The 13,118-nt window shown below is 41.5% G+C and overlaps 1 non-coding gene across 1 annotated transcript; it reads left to right on the forward strand.

The window, feature by feature from the left end:
• Positions 1-11,364: 11,364 nt before the first annotated feature.
• Positions 11,365-11,478, forward strand: LOC140285055 (U5 spliceosomal RNA). The gene has a single exon (XR_011910256.1). It is a non-coding gene; the product is annotated as a U5 spliceosomal RNA (small nuclear RNA).
• Positions 11,479-13,118: the final 1,640 nt, after the last annotated feature.

Genomic DNA, 13,118 nt, shown 5'->3' on the forward strand with positions numbered 1-13,118 from the left:
ATCAAAAGCGGGAGCAGAGCTGTTCGACTGCAAGTAGGTGTGAATGTCAGATCATAATTTGCAAAAAGCTGATGAGAAAGGGTGAGAATTCCCGACTATACACCATCAAAAGCGGGAAAAGTTGTGTTCGGCTGCAAGTAGGTGTGAAGTTCCAGCCATAATTACTCACAAACGGGTAAGGAAAGGTGGTATTGCCAGACAATACATGATCAAAACAGGGAGCGGAGGTTGTTCAGCTGCAAGGTGTGAATTTCTGACTAAAGTTTGTAAAAAGCGGGTAAGAGAAGGTGCGAATGCCCGACAATGTATGATCAAAAGAGGGAGCGGTTTTCGGCTCTAAGGTCTGAATGTCAAACCATAATTTGTAAAAACCGGGGAAGAAAAGGCTCGAAAGCCCAACTATACACCATCAAAAGCGGGAGCGGAGGTGTTCAGCTGCAAGAAGGTCTGAATGTCCACCAATAACTACTGAAAAATGGTTAAAAAAAGGTGCGAATGCCCAACCATATATCATCAAAAGCAGGAGTGGATGTGTTCGGCTCCAAGGTTTGAATGTCCGACCATAGTTTGTAAAAGGCGGGTAAGAAAAGGTTCAAATGCCCGAACATATACCATCAAAAGAGGGAGCGGAGATGTTCGGCTGTGAGTAGGTGTGAATCTCCAACCATAATTGCTGAAAAATGTGTTAGAAAAGGTAAGAATGCCAGACCATACATGATCAAAAGAGGGAGCGGAGGTGTTCCGCTGTAAGAAGGTGTGAATGTCCAACCATAGTTGGTAAAAAGCGGGTAAGAAAAGGTGAAAATACCCGACTGTACACAAACAAAAGAGGGAGCGGAGATTTTCAGCTACAAGAAGGTTTGAAAGTCCGACCATGGTTTGTAAAAAGCGGGTAAGAAAAGGTTCGTATGCCCGAATATACACCATCAAAAGCGGAAGCGGAGGTGTTCGGCTTCAAGAATACGTGAACGTCCAACCAAAGTTTGTAAAAAGCAGTTAAAAAGGTTCGAATATCCAACCAAACATAATCAAAAGCGGGACCAGAGCTGTTCGACTGCAAATAGGTGTGAATGTCAGATCATAATTTGCAAAAAGCTGATGAGAAAGGGTGAGAATGCCCGACTATACACCATCAAATGCGGTAGCGGAGTTTTTCGGCTGTGAGTAGCTGTGAATCTCCGACCATAATTGCTGAACAATGTGTTAGAAAAGGTAAGAATGCCGGTCCATACATCATCAAAAGCAGGACAGGTGGTGTTCGGCTGCAAGAAGGTGTGAATGTCCAGCCATAATTACTCACAAACGTGTAAGAAAAGGTAGTATTGCCAGACCATACATGATCAAAACAGGGAGCGGAGGTGGTTCAGCTGCAAGAAGGTCTGAATGTCCACCAATAACTACTGAAAAATGGTTAAGAAAAGGTGCGAATGCCCGACAATGTATGATCAAAAGAGGGAGCGGAGGTGTTCGGGTGCAAGAAGGTCTGAATGTCAAACCATAATTTGTAAAAACCGTGAAGAAAAGGCTCGAAAACCCAACCATACACCATCAAAAGCGGGAACGGAGGGGTTCAGCTGCAAGAAGGTCTGAATGTCCGACTAAAGTTTGTAAAAAGCGGGTAAGAAAAGGTTCGAATATCCAACCAAACATAATCAAAAGCGGGAGCAGAGCTGTTCGACTGCAAGTAGGTGTGAATGTCAGATCATAATTTGCAAAAAGCTGATGAGAAAGGGTGAGAATGCCCGACTATACATCATCAAAGGCGGGAGAGGTGGTGTACGGCTGCAAGTAGGTGTGAACGTCCAGCCATAATTACTCACAAACGGGCAGGAAAAGGTAGTATTGCCAGACAATACATGATCAAAACAGGTAGCGGAGGTGGTTCAGCTGCAAGGTGTGAATGTCTGACTAAAGTTTGTAAGCGGGTATGACAAGGTGCGAATGCCCGACAATGTATGATCAAAAGAGGGAGCGGTTTTCGGCTGCAAGGTCTGAATTTCAAACCATAATTTGTAAAAACCGGGGAAGAAAAGGCTCGAAAGCCCAACTATACACCATCAAAAGAGGGAGCGGAGGTGTTCAGCTGCAAGAAGGTCTGAATGTCCACCAATAACTACTGAAAAATGGTTAAGAAAAGGTGCGAATGCCCAACCATACATCATCAAAAGCAGGAGTGGATGTGTTCGGCTCCAAGGTTTGAATGTCCGACCATAGTTTGTAAAAGGTGGGTAAGAAAAGGTTCAAATGCCCGAACATATACCATCAAAAGAGGGAGCGGAGGTGTTCCGCTGTAAGAAGGTGTGAATGTCCGACCATAGTTGGTAAAAAGCGGGTAAGAAAAGGTTAAAATACCCGACTGTACACAAACAAAAGAGGGAGCGGAGATTTTCAGCTACAAGAAGGTTTGAAAGTCCGACCATGGTTTGTAAAAAGCGGGTAAGAAAAGGTTCGTATGCCCGAATATACACCATCAAAAGCGGAAGCGGAGGTGTTCGGCTTCAAGAATACGTGAACGTTCGACTGCGAAGGCCCGAACATACATAATCAAAAGCAGGAGTGGATGTGTTCCGCTACAAGAAGGTTTGAATGTCCGACTATACACCATCAAAAGAGGCAGCGGAGGTGTTCGGCTGCAAGAAGGTCTGAATGTCCAACCATAATTTGTAAAAAGCGGGTAAGAAAAGGTAAGAATGCCCAACCATAAATTATCAAAAGCGGCAGCAGAGATGTTCGGCTGGTATTTATCAATGTCTAGATAGATTTCAAGAAAAAACAACGTTGTACTTTGCAGTAAAAGAAAGAGCAAATCTAAAGTTTCAGGAATCCGAGTATAAGCTTGCTTTCATGAGTTCTGCACGAATTCGGATTTTGCTATAAATTAAATTCCTTCACTCAAACTAAATTAAAACTGCTTTGTCCTTCATATGTACCCAATTCTACATATATTTCAAGCATAAACTTCCTCATATTACCCAGAATGAAAAAGAACCACACTTGTGATTAAGCCATACGCCCCTTTTGAGGAGTTCTGCATGATTTGGGATTTTATCTATAAAATTAATTCCTTCACTCAAACTATGTTAAAACTGCTTTTACCTTAATATTTATCAATGTCTAGATAGTTTTAAACAAAAAAAACAATTTTGTACTTTGCAGTAAAAGAGAGCAAATCAAAAGTTTTAGGAATCCGAGAATAAGCTTCTTTTCATACGTTCTGCTATATTTGGGATTTTATGTATAAAATGAATTCCTTCACTCAAACTATGTTAAAACTGCTTTGTCCTTCATATTTATCAATGTCTAGATCGACTTCAACAAAGAACAACATTGGATTTTGCAGTAGAAGAATGAGCAACAATGAAGGATCAGGAATCCGAGAATAAGCTTCTTTTCATACGTTCTGCATGATTTGGGATTTTGCTATAAAATTAATTCCTTCACTCAAACTATGTTAAAACTGCTTTTAACTTCATATTTATCAATGTCTAGATCGACTACAACAAAGAACAACATTGTATTATGCAGTAGAAGAAAGAGCAACACTGAAGGATCAGGAATCCGAGAATAAGCTTCTTTTCATACGTTCTGCATGATTTGGGATTTTATGTATAAAATGAATTCCTTCACTCAAACCAAGTTAAAACTGCTTTGTCCTTCATATTTATCAATATCTAGATCGATTTCAACAAAGAACAAGGTTGTATTTTGCTGTATAGGAAAGAGCAACACTGGAGGATCAGGAATCCGAGAAAAAGCTTATTTTCATGAGTTCTGCACGATTTCGGATTTTCCTATAAAATGAATTGCTTTGCTCAAACCAAGTTAAAATAGCTTTGTCCTTCATAGTTATCAATGTCTAAAAATGTATCAAGCATAAAGTTCCTCATATTACCCTGAATGAGAAAGAAGCATCCCTTTGGTTGAGCAATACGTTCCTTTTGAGGAGTTAGGCATGATTTCGGATTTTGCTATAAAATTCATTCCTTCACTCAAACCAAGTGGAAACTGCTTTGTTCTTCATATTTATCAATGTCTAGATCGATTTCAACTTCTTCTACTGGAAAATCCAACGTTGTTCTTTGTTGAAGTCGATTGATAAAGATGAAGGTAAAAGCAGTTTTCACTCGGTTTGAGTGAAAGAATTTATTTAATAGCAAAATTGCAAATCATGCAGAACTCCCTTTCACATTCACACCTTTTCTCACCCGCTTTTTGCAAACTATGGTCGGCCATTCACAGCTTCCTCTCCACCATACTTGTATGATGGGATATTCACACCCACTTGCATCCGAAGACCCCCCCCCCCCCACTTTTGTTGATATTTAGTCGGTCATTCGCACCTTACCCGCTTTTGGCAAACTATGGCCCGAACACCTCCGCTCCTTCTTTTGATCATACATTGTCGGGCATTCGCACCTTGTCTTAGCCGCTTTTTACAAACTTTAGTCGGTTATTCACACCTTCCTAACTGTTTTGATCATGTATGGTCTGGCAATACTACCTTTTCTTACCCATTTATGAGTAATTATGGTTGGAGAGTCACACCTACTCACAGCCGAACAACCGCTCCCGCTTTTGATGGTGTATAGTCGGGCATTCTCACCCTTTCTGATCAGCTTTTTGCAAATTATGATCTGATATTCACACCTATTTGCAGTCGAACAGCTCTGCTCCCGCTTTTGATTATGTTTGGTTGGATATTCGAACCTTTTTAACTGCTTTTTACAAACTTTGGTCGGACGTTCACGTATTCTTGAAGCCGAACACCTCCGCTTCCGCTTTTGATGGTGTATATTCGGGCATACGAACCTTTTCTTACCCGCTTTTTACAAACCATGGTCGGACTCTCAAACGTTCTTGTAGCTGAAAATCTCTGCTCCCTCTTTTGTTTGTGTACAGTCGGGTATTGTAACCTTTTCTTAACTGCTTTTTACAAACTTTGGTCGGACGTTCACACCTTCTTGCAGCCGAACACCTCCGCTTCCGCTTTTCATGGTGTATATTCCGGCATACAAACCTTTTCTTATCCGCTTTTTACAAACCATGGTCGGACTTTCACACTTTGTTGCTGAACAACTCCGCTCCCTCTTTTGATTTTTTAGAGTCGGGTATTTTCACCTTTTCTTACCCGCTTTTTACCAACTATGGTTGGACATTCAAACCTTCTTGTAGCGGAAGACATCCACTCCTGCTTTTGATTATGTATGTTCGGGCCTTCGCACCTTTTCTTACCCATTTTTCAGTAATTATTGGTGGACATGCAGACCTTCTTGCAGCCGAAAACCTCAGCTCCCGCTTTTGATGGTGTATAGTCGGGCTTTCGAGCCTTCTCTTCCCCGGTTTTTACAAACTATGTTTGGACATTCACACCTTGCAGCTGAACCACCTCTGCTCCCTGTTCTGATCATGTATGGTCTGGCAATACTACCTTTTCTTACCCGTTTGTGAGTAATTATGGCTGGACGTTCACACCTACTTGCAGCCAAACACCACCTCTCCCGCTTTTGATGATGTATTGTTCGGCATTCTAGTCTTTTCTAACACATTTTTCAGAAATTATGGTGGGACGTTCACACCTACTCACAGCCGAAAACTTCCGCTCCCACATTTGATGGTGTATAGTCGGGCATTCTCCCCCTTTCTCATCAGCTTTTTGCAAATTATGATCTGACATTCACACCTACTTGCATTCGAACAGCTCTGCTCCCGGTTTTGATTATGTTTGGTTCGATATTCGAACCTTTTCTTAACTGCTTTTTACCAACTATGGTTGGACATTCACACCTTCTTACAGCAGAACACCTCCGCTCCCTCTTTTGATGGTGTATGTTCGGGCATTCGAACCTCTTCTTACCCGTCTTTTACAAACTATGGTCGGACATTCACACCTTCTTATAGCGGAACACATCCACTCCTGCTTTTGATTATGTATGGTTGGGCATTCGCACCTTTTCTTACCCATTTTTCAGTCATTATTGGTGGACATGCAGACCTTCTTGCAGCGGAACACCTCTGCTCCCTCTTTTGATGGTGTATGTTCAGGCATTCAAACCTTTTCTTACCCGCTTTTTACAAACTATGGTCGGACATTCAAACCTTCTTGTAGCCGAACACATCCACTCTTGCTTTTGATGATGTATGGTTGGGCATTCTCACCTTTTCTTACCCATTTTCCAGTAATTATGGGTGGATATTCGCACCTTCTTGCAGCTGAACCACCTCCGCTCCCTGTTTTGATCATGTATGGTCTGGCAATACTACCTTTTCTTACCCGTTTGTGAGTAATTATGGCTGGACATTCACACCTACTTGCAGCTGAACACCACCTCTCCGGCTTTTGATGATGTATGGACCGGCATTCTTACCTTTTCTAACATATTTTTCAGCAATTATGGTTGTAGATTCACACCTACTCACAGCCGAACATCTCCGCTCCCGCATTTGATGGTGTATAGTCGGGCATTCTCCCCCTTTCTCATCAGCTTTTTGCACATTATGAACTGACATTCATACCTACTTGCAGTCGAACAGCTCTGCTCCCGCTTTTGATTATGTTTGGTTCGATATTCGAAACTTTTCTTCACTGCTTTTTACAAACTTTGGTTGGACGTTCACACCTTCTTGCAGCCGAACTCCTTCGCTTCCACTTTTGATGGTATATATTCGGACTTTCGAACCTTTTCTTACCCGCTTTCTACAAACTATGGTCGGACATTCAAACCTTCTTATAGCGGAACACATCCAATGCTGCTTTTGATGATGTATGGTTGGACATTCGCACCTTTTCTTACCCATTTTTCAGTCATTATTGGTGGACATTCGCACCTTCTTGCAGCTGAACAAATCCTCTCCCGCTTATAATCATGTGCGGTTTGATATTCGAAAATTTTCTTTCATGTTTTGAAACAATTATTGATCGACATTCAAATCATCTTGTAGCCGAAGACATTCACTCCTGCTTTTGATGATGTATGGTTCGGCATTCGCACCCTTTTTTTACCCATTTTTCAGGAATTATGGGTGGACATTCAGACCTTCTTTTAGCCGAAAACATCCGCTCCCTCTTTTGATCATACATTGTCGGGCATTCGCACCTTGTCTTACCCGCTTTTTATAAACTTTAGTCGGACATTCACACCTTCTTGCAGCTGAACCACCTCCGCTCCCTGTTTTTGATGATGTATGGTCTGGCAATACTACCTTTTCTTACCCGTTTGTGAGTAATTATGGCTGGACATTCACACCTACTTGCAGCCGAACACCACCTCTCCGGCTTTTGATGATGTATAGACCGGCATTCTTACCTTTTCTAACATATTTTTCAGCAATTATGGTTGGAGATTCACACCTACTCACAGCCGAACATCTCCGCTCCTGCATTTGATGGTGTATAGTCGGGCATTCTCCCCCTTTCTCATCAGCTTTTTGCAAATTATGAACTGACATTCACACCTACTTGCAGTCGAGCAGCTCTGCTCCCGCTTTTGATTATGTTTGGTTCGATATTCGAAACTTTTCTTCACTGCTTTTTACAAACTTTGGTCGGACGTTCACACCTTCTTGCAGCCGAACACCTCCGCTTCCGCTTTTGATGGTGTATATTCGGGCATACAAACCTTTTCTTACCTGCTTTTTACAAACCATGGTCGGACTTTCACACTTTGTTGCTAAACAACTCCGCTCCCTCTTTTGATTGTGTACAGTTGGGTATTTTCACCTTTTCTTACCCGCTTTTTACCAACTATGGTCGGATATTCACACCTTCTTACAGCAGAACAAACTCCGCTCCCTCTTTTGATGGTGTATGTTCGGGCATTCGAACCTCTTCTTACCCGCCTTTTACAAACTATGGTCGGACATTCAAACCTTCTTATAGCGGAACACATCCACTGCTGCTTTTGATGATGTATGGTTGGGCATTCGCACCTTTTCTTACCCATTTTTCAGTCATTATTGGTGGACATGCAGACATGCTTGCAGCTGAACACCTCCGCTCCCGCTTTTGATGGTGTATAGTCGGGCTTTCGAGCCTTATCTTCCCCGGTTTTTACAAATTATGGTTGGACATTCAGACCTTGCAGCCGAAAACCTCCGCTCCCTCTTTTGATCATACATTGTCGGGCATTCGCACCTTGTCATACCCGCTTTTTACAAATTTTAGTCAGACATTCACACCTTGCAGCTGAACCACCTCCGCTCCCTGTTTTGATCATGTATGGTCTGGCAATACTACCTTTTCTTACCCGTTTGTGAGTAATTATGGCTGGACTTTCACACCTACTTGCAGCCGAACACCACCTCTCCCGCTTTTGATGATGTATTGTTCGGCATTCTAGTCTTTTCTAACACATTTTTCAGAAATTATGGTGGGACATTCACACCTACTCACAGCCGAAAACTTCCGCTCCCACATTTGATGGTGTGTAGTCGGGCATTCTCCCCCTTTCTCATCAGCTTTTTGCAAATTATGATCTGACATTCACACCTACTTGCAGTCGAACAGCTCTGCTCCCGCTTTTGATTATGTTTGGTTGGATATTCGAAACTTTTCTTAACTGCTTTTTACAAACTTTGGTTGGACGTTCACACCTTGCAGCCGAACACCTTCGCTTCCACTTTTGATGGTATATATTCGGACTTTCGAACCTTTTCTTACCCGCTTTCTACAAATCATGGTCGGACTTTCACGCCTTCTTGTAGCCGAACAACTCCGAACAAATGTAAGCTCTGTGGAGAATTAAATCACCTCTTCAGAGATTGCCCTAAATCTTTTGCCAAGAAATTAAAGACGGTAAAGTCACAGTCAAGCCAACAAAGAGAAGGACCAGAGGTGGCAGTTGGTGAACAAAATGAAGAGGTTGACCCAATAAATTCAAACTTCCCGCCAAAAGCTTGGATTGGAAGTGAGGAACATAAAGGGGAGGGGCCTGTAGAGGCCTCACCACTCAGTGCTGAAGTCTGTGAGAATTCACAGGCAGAGGGTGGAGCTACGCTAAATGAGGAGGAAGAGCAGACAGGTGAGTGTAGTGAAGATACTCACCTCCCCGAAGGTCAACAGCCGAAGAGGACGGCATCTGAGTTGTCCTCCGATTCCCCAGTGGTATCAGAGAAGAGGGGAAGGGTTAGGTCCCTTTCAGACAGTTCTTCAGTGGAAGAACCTAGAGTCTTCCCCTCCGACTCACCAAATGAGGTCTCCTTTTTAACTTTAGCTCTGCAATCAACACCCAGGGACTCAAAGTTAAATGCAACATTGCGTCAGAGGCCAACACCGAGAGTCCGAAAAGGAAATATAGATCACCCTACTCACTTTTCACCTAAAGAAATTAAGGAAGAGCTAGTTTCCCAAGAAATAACCTGAGTGTGTAATTTGTTTTGATAACTTAGAAAAACGAAAATGACAGACCTACTTTCCTTTATCCTTTTAATGGTTCTCACCTTCTCAACACTAAATGTGAGAAGTGTGAAATCAAAGACAAGAGCCCAGAGTATTTTATCCTTCTTAGTCTCCATAAAATCAGATGTGTTTTTAATACAAGAATGTGGACTACCTTTTTCAAAAAACCATAGACAATGGGAGGAAATGTGGCCCCATTTATCGATATGGAGTGGCTCAAATCAAAATTAAAATGATGGTATGGCCATTCTAATTAAAAATCCGCATGTTCTGGTGAAAGGTAGCACAGTGGCGGACGGGCACTTTTAGCACACTTGAATTTTATGGGGCAAGACTTTAACCTCTTAAATATTTATGGTTTCAATGGAAAAAATTACAGGTATGACCTTTTAGAAGATATACAGCTTTACATGCTAGGGCAAGTACCTTTAGTTGTAGGAGGGGATTTTAACTGTATCTTGAACAGGAAAGATAGAAAAAGAGCAGGGGGAGATTTTAAAGTGGATTTCTATTTGGACTTCGATTTTACTTCAGGGCATATGCAGGGATTTTAAGCTTACTGACTGTTTTAAAACCATGCATCCCAGAGAGGAGGGCTTCACCTGGTTTAGTCATGATGGCACCAGAGCCTCTCGCATTGATTATTTCTTTACTAGAGATTGCCCACCCACTGATGTTAGATTAACTCCTGTTTTCTTTTCAGACCACCTTATGCTCTCCTGCACCCTTTCCCCCCCTTCTGGTGTGACGGTAGGAAGTGGTCTGTGGAAACTCAACTGTTCCCTGTTGGAGGATGAAATCATAGTCAGTCAGTACAGGGAATGTTATAAAAAGTGGCAGACCTTTCAAGACCTCTACGAAACACATGCACAATCGTGGGAAATGGTGAAGGAAACGACCCAGACTTTTTTTAAACAGCAAGGTAAACGTAAAAAAAGGAAAGAGAATAGATGTATGATGGGACTACAGAAACGCTTACAGAGCTACTTTAAACTAAATCAGTGTGGCATAGACTTTAATGAAGAAATCAAACATGTCAAAAAGGAAATGTCAGTTTTAGCAGAAATAAAGAGTAAAGGAATTTTTGTAAGAAGCAGGGAGCAGGAAATTGAGGAAGGTGAAAAATGCACACGGTACTTTATTAAGAAAGTTATAAATAAAAAGGAGTGTATTCAAAATCTAAAAAGAGAAGATGGGTTTTTAACAAAATCCACACAAGAGATGATTGAAACTGTACATACCTTTTATAGTAACATGTACAAAGAGAAACCAGTGCACTTGGAAACATCGGCAGAAATTTTAAAATTCGTTGACAAAACCGTAAAAGAGCATGCACACTTGACACAGGATTTTACTGCTTTAGAGTTAGAAAAAATGCCTAACAGGTTTTAAGAGAAGTCGAGCTCTGGGTTTAGACGGGCTTCCTGCAGAATTCTATCTGACCTTTTGGGACCTTTTATCATCAGACATTTTAGATGTTTTTAAAGATTTTGAAAAACTCGACCGACTGCCTGACAGTTTTAGAGTGGGAATAGTGACTCTACTTTTTAAAAAAATGATAAGACTGACCTAAAGAATTGGAGGCCCATCACACTTTTAAACTTTGACTGTAAACTTTTTAGCAAGGTTTTAGCGACACGGATGTCCTCTGTTTTAGAGGAGGTAATTCACCCAGACCAGGCTTGTGCCATCTCAGGGAGACAACTCACCGACAGCCTCGTACTGATTCGAGACATCATTGATTACGCTAGAGACAGAAACACCCGGCTTGTCATCTTAAATTTAGACTTTGAAAAAGCTTTTGATCGGGTCTCGCATCAATATCTCTTTCAGGTGTTGCAGCCATCGAGTAGTTCCTCCTTGGTCAGCCGAGGAGCAAGGGGGGGGGGGGGGGGGGGAGCAAAGCTCACCATGGGGAAGGTGGCTATGCCAACTAGCCTGATGCCCTGCTCCCGCAGTGACGGATAATCGTACTCTGGTTTCTCTTCATAACGTACAAGTCTTTCGCCTTTTACTAAAGACTTCAGTGGAGAGCAGCACTAATGAGTTGTTTCTATTTTTGGCAGGCTTTACCTTTGCGGGTGAAGCCCTTTCTGTCTGTGCAAAAGAAATCTTGTTACTGTGCAGAGTGACTTCTCTGAGTAGAGTCGCCTTACTTGTTGCGACTGCTTTGTCCTTCTTAATTACCATGTCTAGAAAGATTTAAACAAAAAAAACAACGTTGTACTTTGCAGTAAAAGAAAGAGCAAATCTAAAGTTTCAGGAATCCGAGAATAAGCTTACTTTCACGAGTTCTTCACGATTTCGGATTTTGCAATAAAATGAATTCCTTCACTCAAACTAAATTAAAACTGCTAAACCGCTAATCTGTTACATGTAAGGCAGATGTCAAATTCACCGAAATAGGATCTAAGGGTATTCGGCCAATCGAGCTGTAGCAGCTTCGGTAAAAGAGTATAAGTTGAAGAGTTTGTGAATAAAGGTGTGCGCACACATAGTGAGCTGTAGGAAAATAGGCAGGGAGCAATGCCGGCTGGGGTATATGTTCTTGTATGTTGTCTGACTGTTTGATTTGAATGTGTTGTGTAAGTGTCCTGTTGAATGTTACATGTTTGGGCTTTGACACGCTTCACTGTGGTTGTACTGACATACTTTGATAGTAGTTGTAGAAGTATCCTTATTGATAATAGATAAACTAATTCATAGTGATAGAACAGTAGATAAAATGGGTGTATGATTGCTGACGGCAGAGCAATACTGCCAAACTTATGAGTTCTTGTGGCAAACTTGATTCAGTGTCTTGACGTGTATACGCTGTTTCGCTGACTTGATTGTCACAAGAAACAAAGTGTGTTTGATAAGATCCGACCATTTTATTACGGGAGGATCAGTATGTATGGATTCTGATGTGACTGATAAACCCATTCATATCTTAAGCATCATCTAATACGTGAGACAACGCCCTGACACACAATCAAAAAAAAAAAAGAGAGAGGGGTTTTGTGTCCCCACAGTCCATAATGTAGAAAAGAGAGAAAAAAGCCTTTCTGATTTGGTGTGTGTGCTCACAGTGCAGAGTGTAGAGAAAAGAGAGAAAAGAAAGCCGTTTTGGTGTCACAGGTGTTGTGACTTACACACACATATTTCTGAATTGAGAAAATAAATCATTTTAGAGGAAGCAGTAGAGTTTAGATCCCACATTTGTTGATAGGCATTCATTTATTTTTTCTTTTAATCAGTTTTAAAGTGAATACTAACTGAGAAATGAAAAAGGTTAAGAGTTTAGAAGGTTTATGATCAGCTGAGTCTCTAAACAGAACAGCAAAGGGCTTCATTGAACATTTAAAAAAGATTCAGATTGTTAGAATATCCAGAAATTATAGGAATGGTGGTGATTACTCTTATTTTCTAGAATGGAAATAACTGCACCATGTCTGTTTTATGAATTTAAGGGGCTAAAAAGTTTTGTTCTCGTTTTTCTATGATTAACCGAATGTATGTGAGAGTGCAAACAGACAGAAGGGTTACGGCCAAGCGCTGGACCTTCCAAAAAAGATGAGACAGGCTGGACCCGTGCCATACTAGTTAAGACCTGCCTGTGGATAACAGGTTCTTTAAACTCTCACACACACAAACTCACACACACGTTCGCACACATACACCCATACACACACACATTCTTGAGCTTGCTGCAAGATTAAACCTTTGCATTAACCGACTCCAG

This window comes from Leuresthes tenuis, unplaced genomic scaffold (genome assembly GCF_036924035.1).
Source record: "Leuresthes tenuis unplaced genomic scaffold, fLeuTen1.0.hap1 SCAF_24, whole genome shotgun sequence".
NCBI lineage: Eukaryota > Metazoa > Chordata > Actinopteri > Atheriniformes > Atherinopsidae > Leuresthes > Leuresthes tenuis.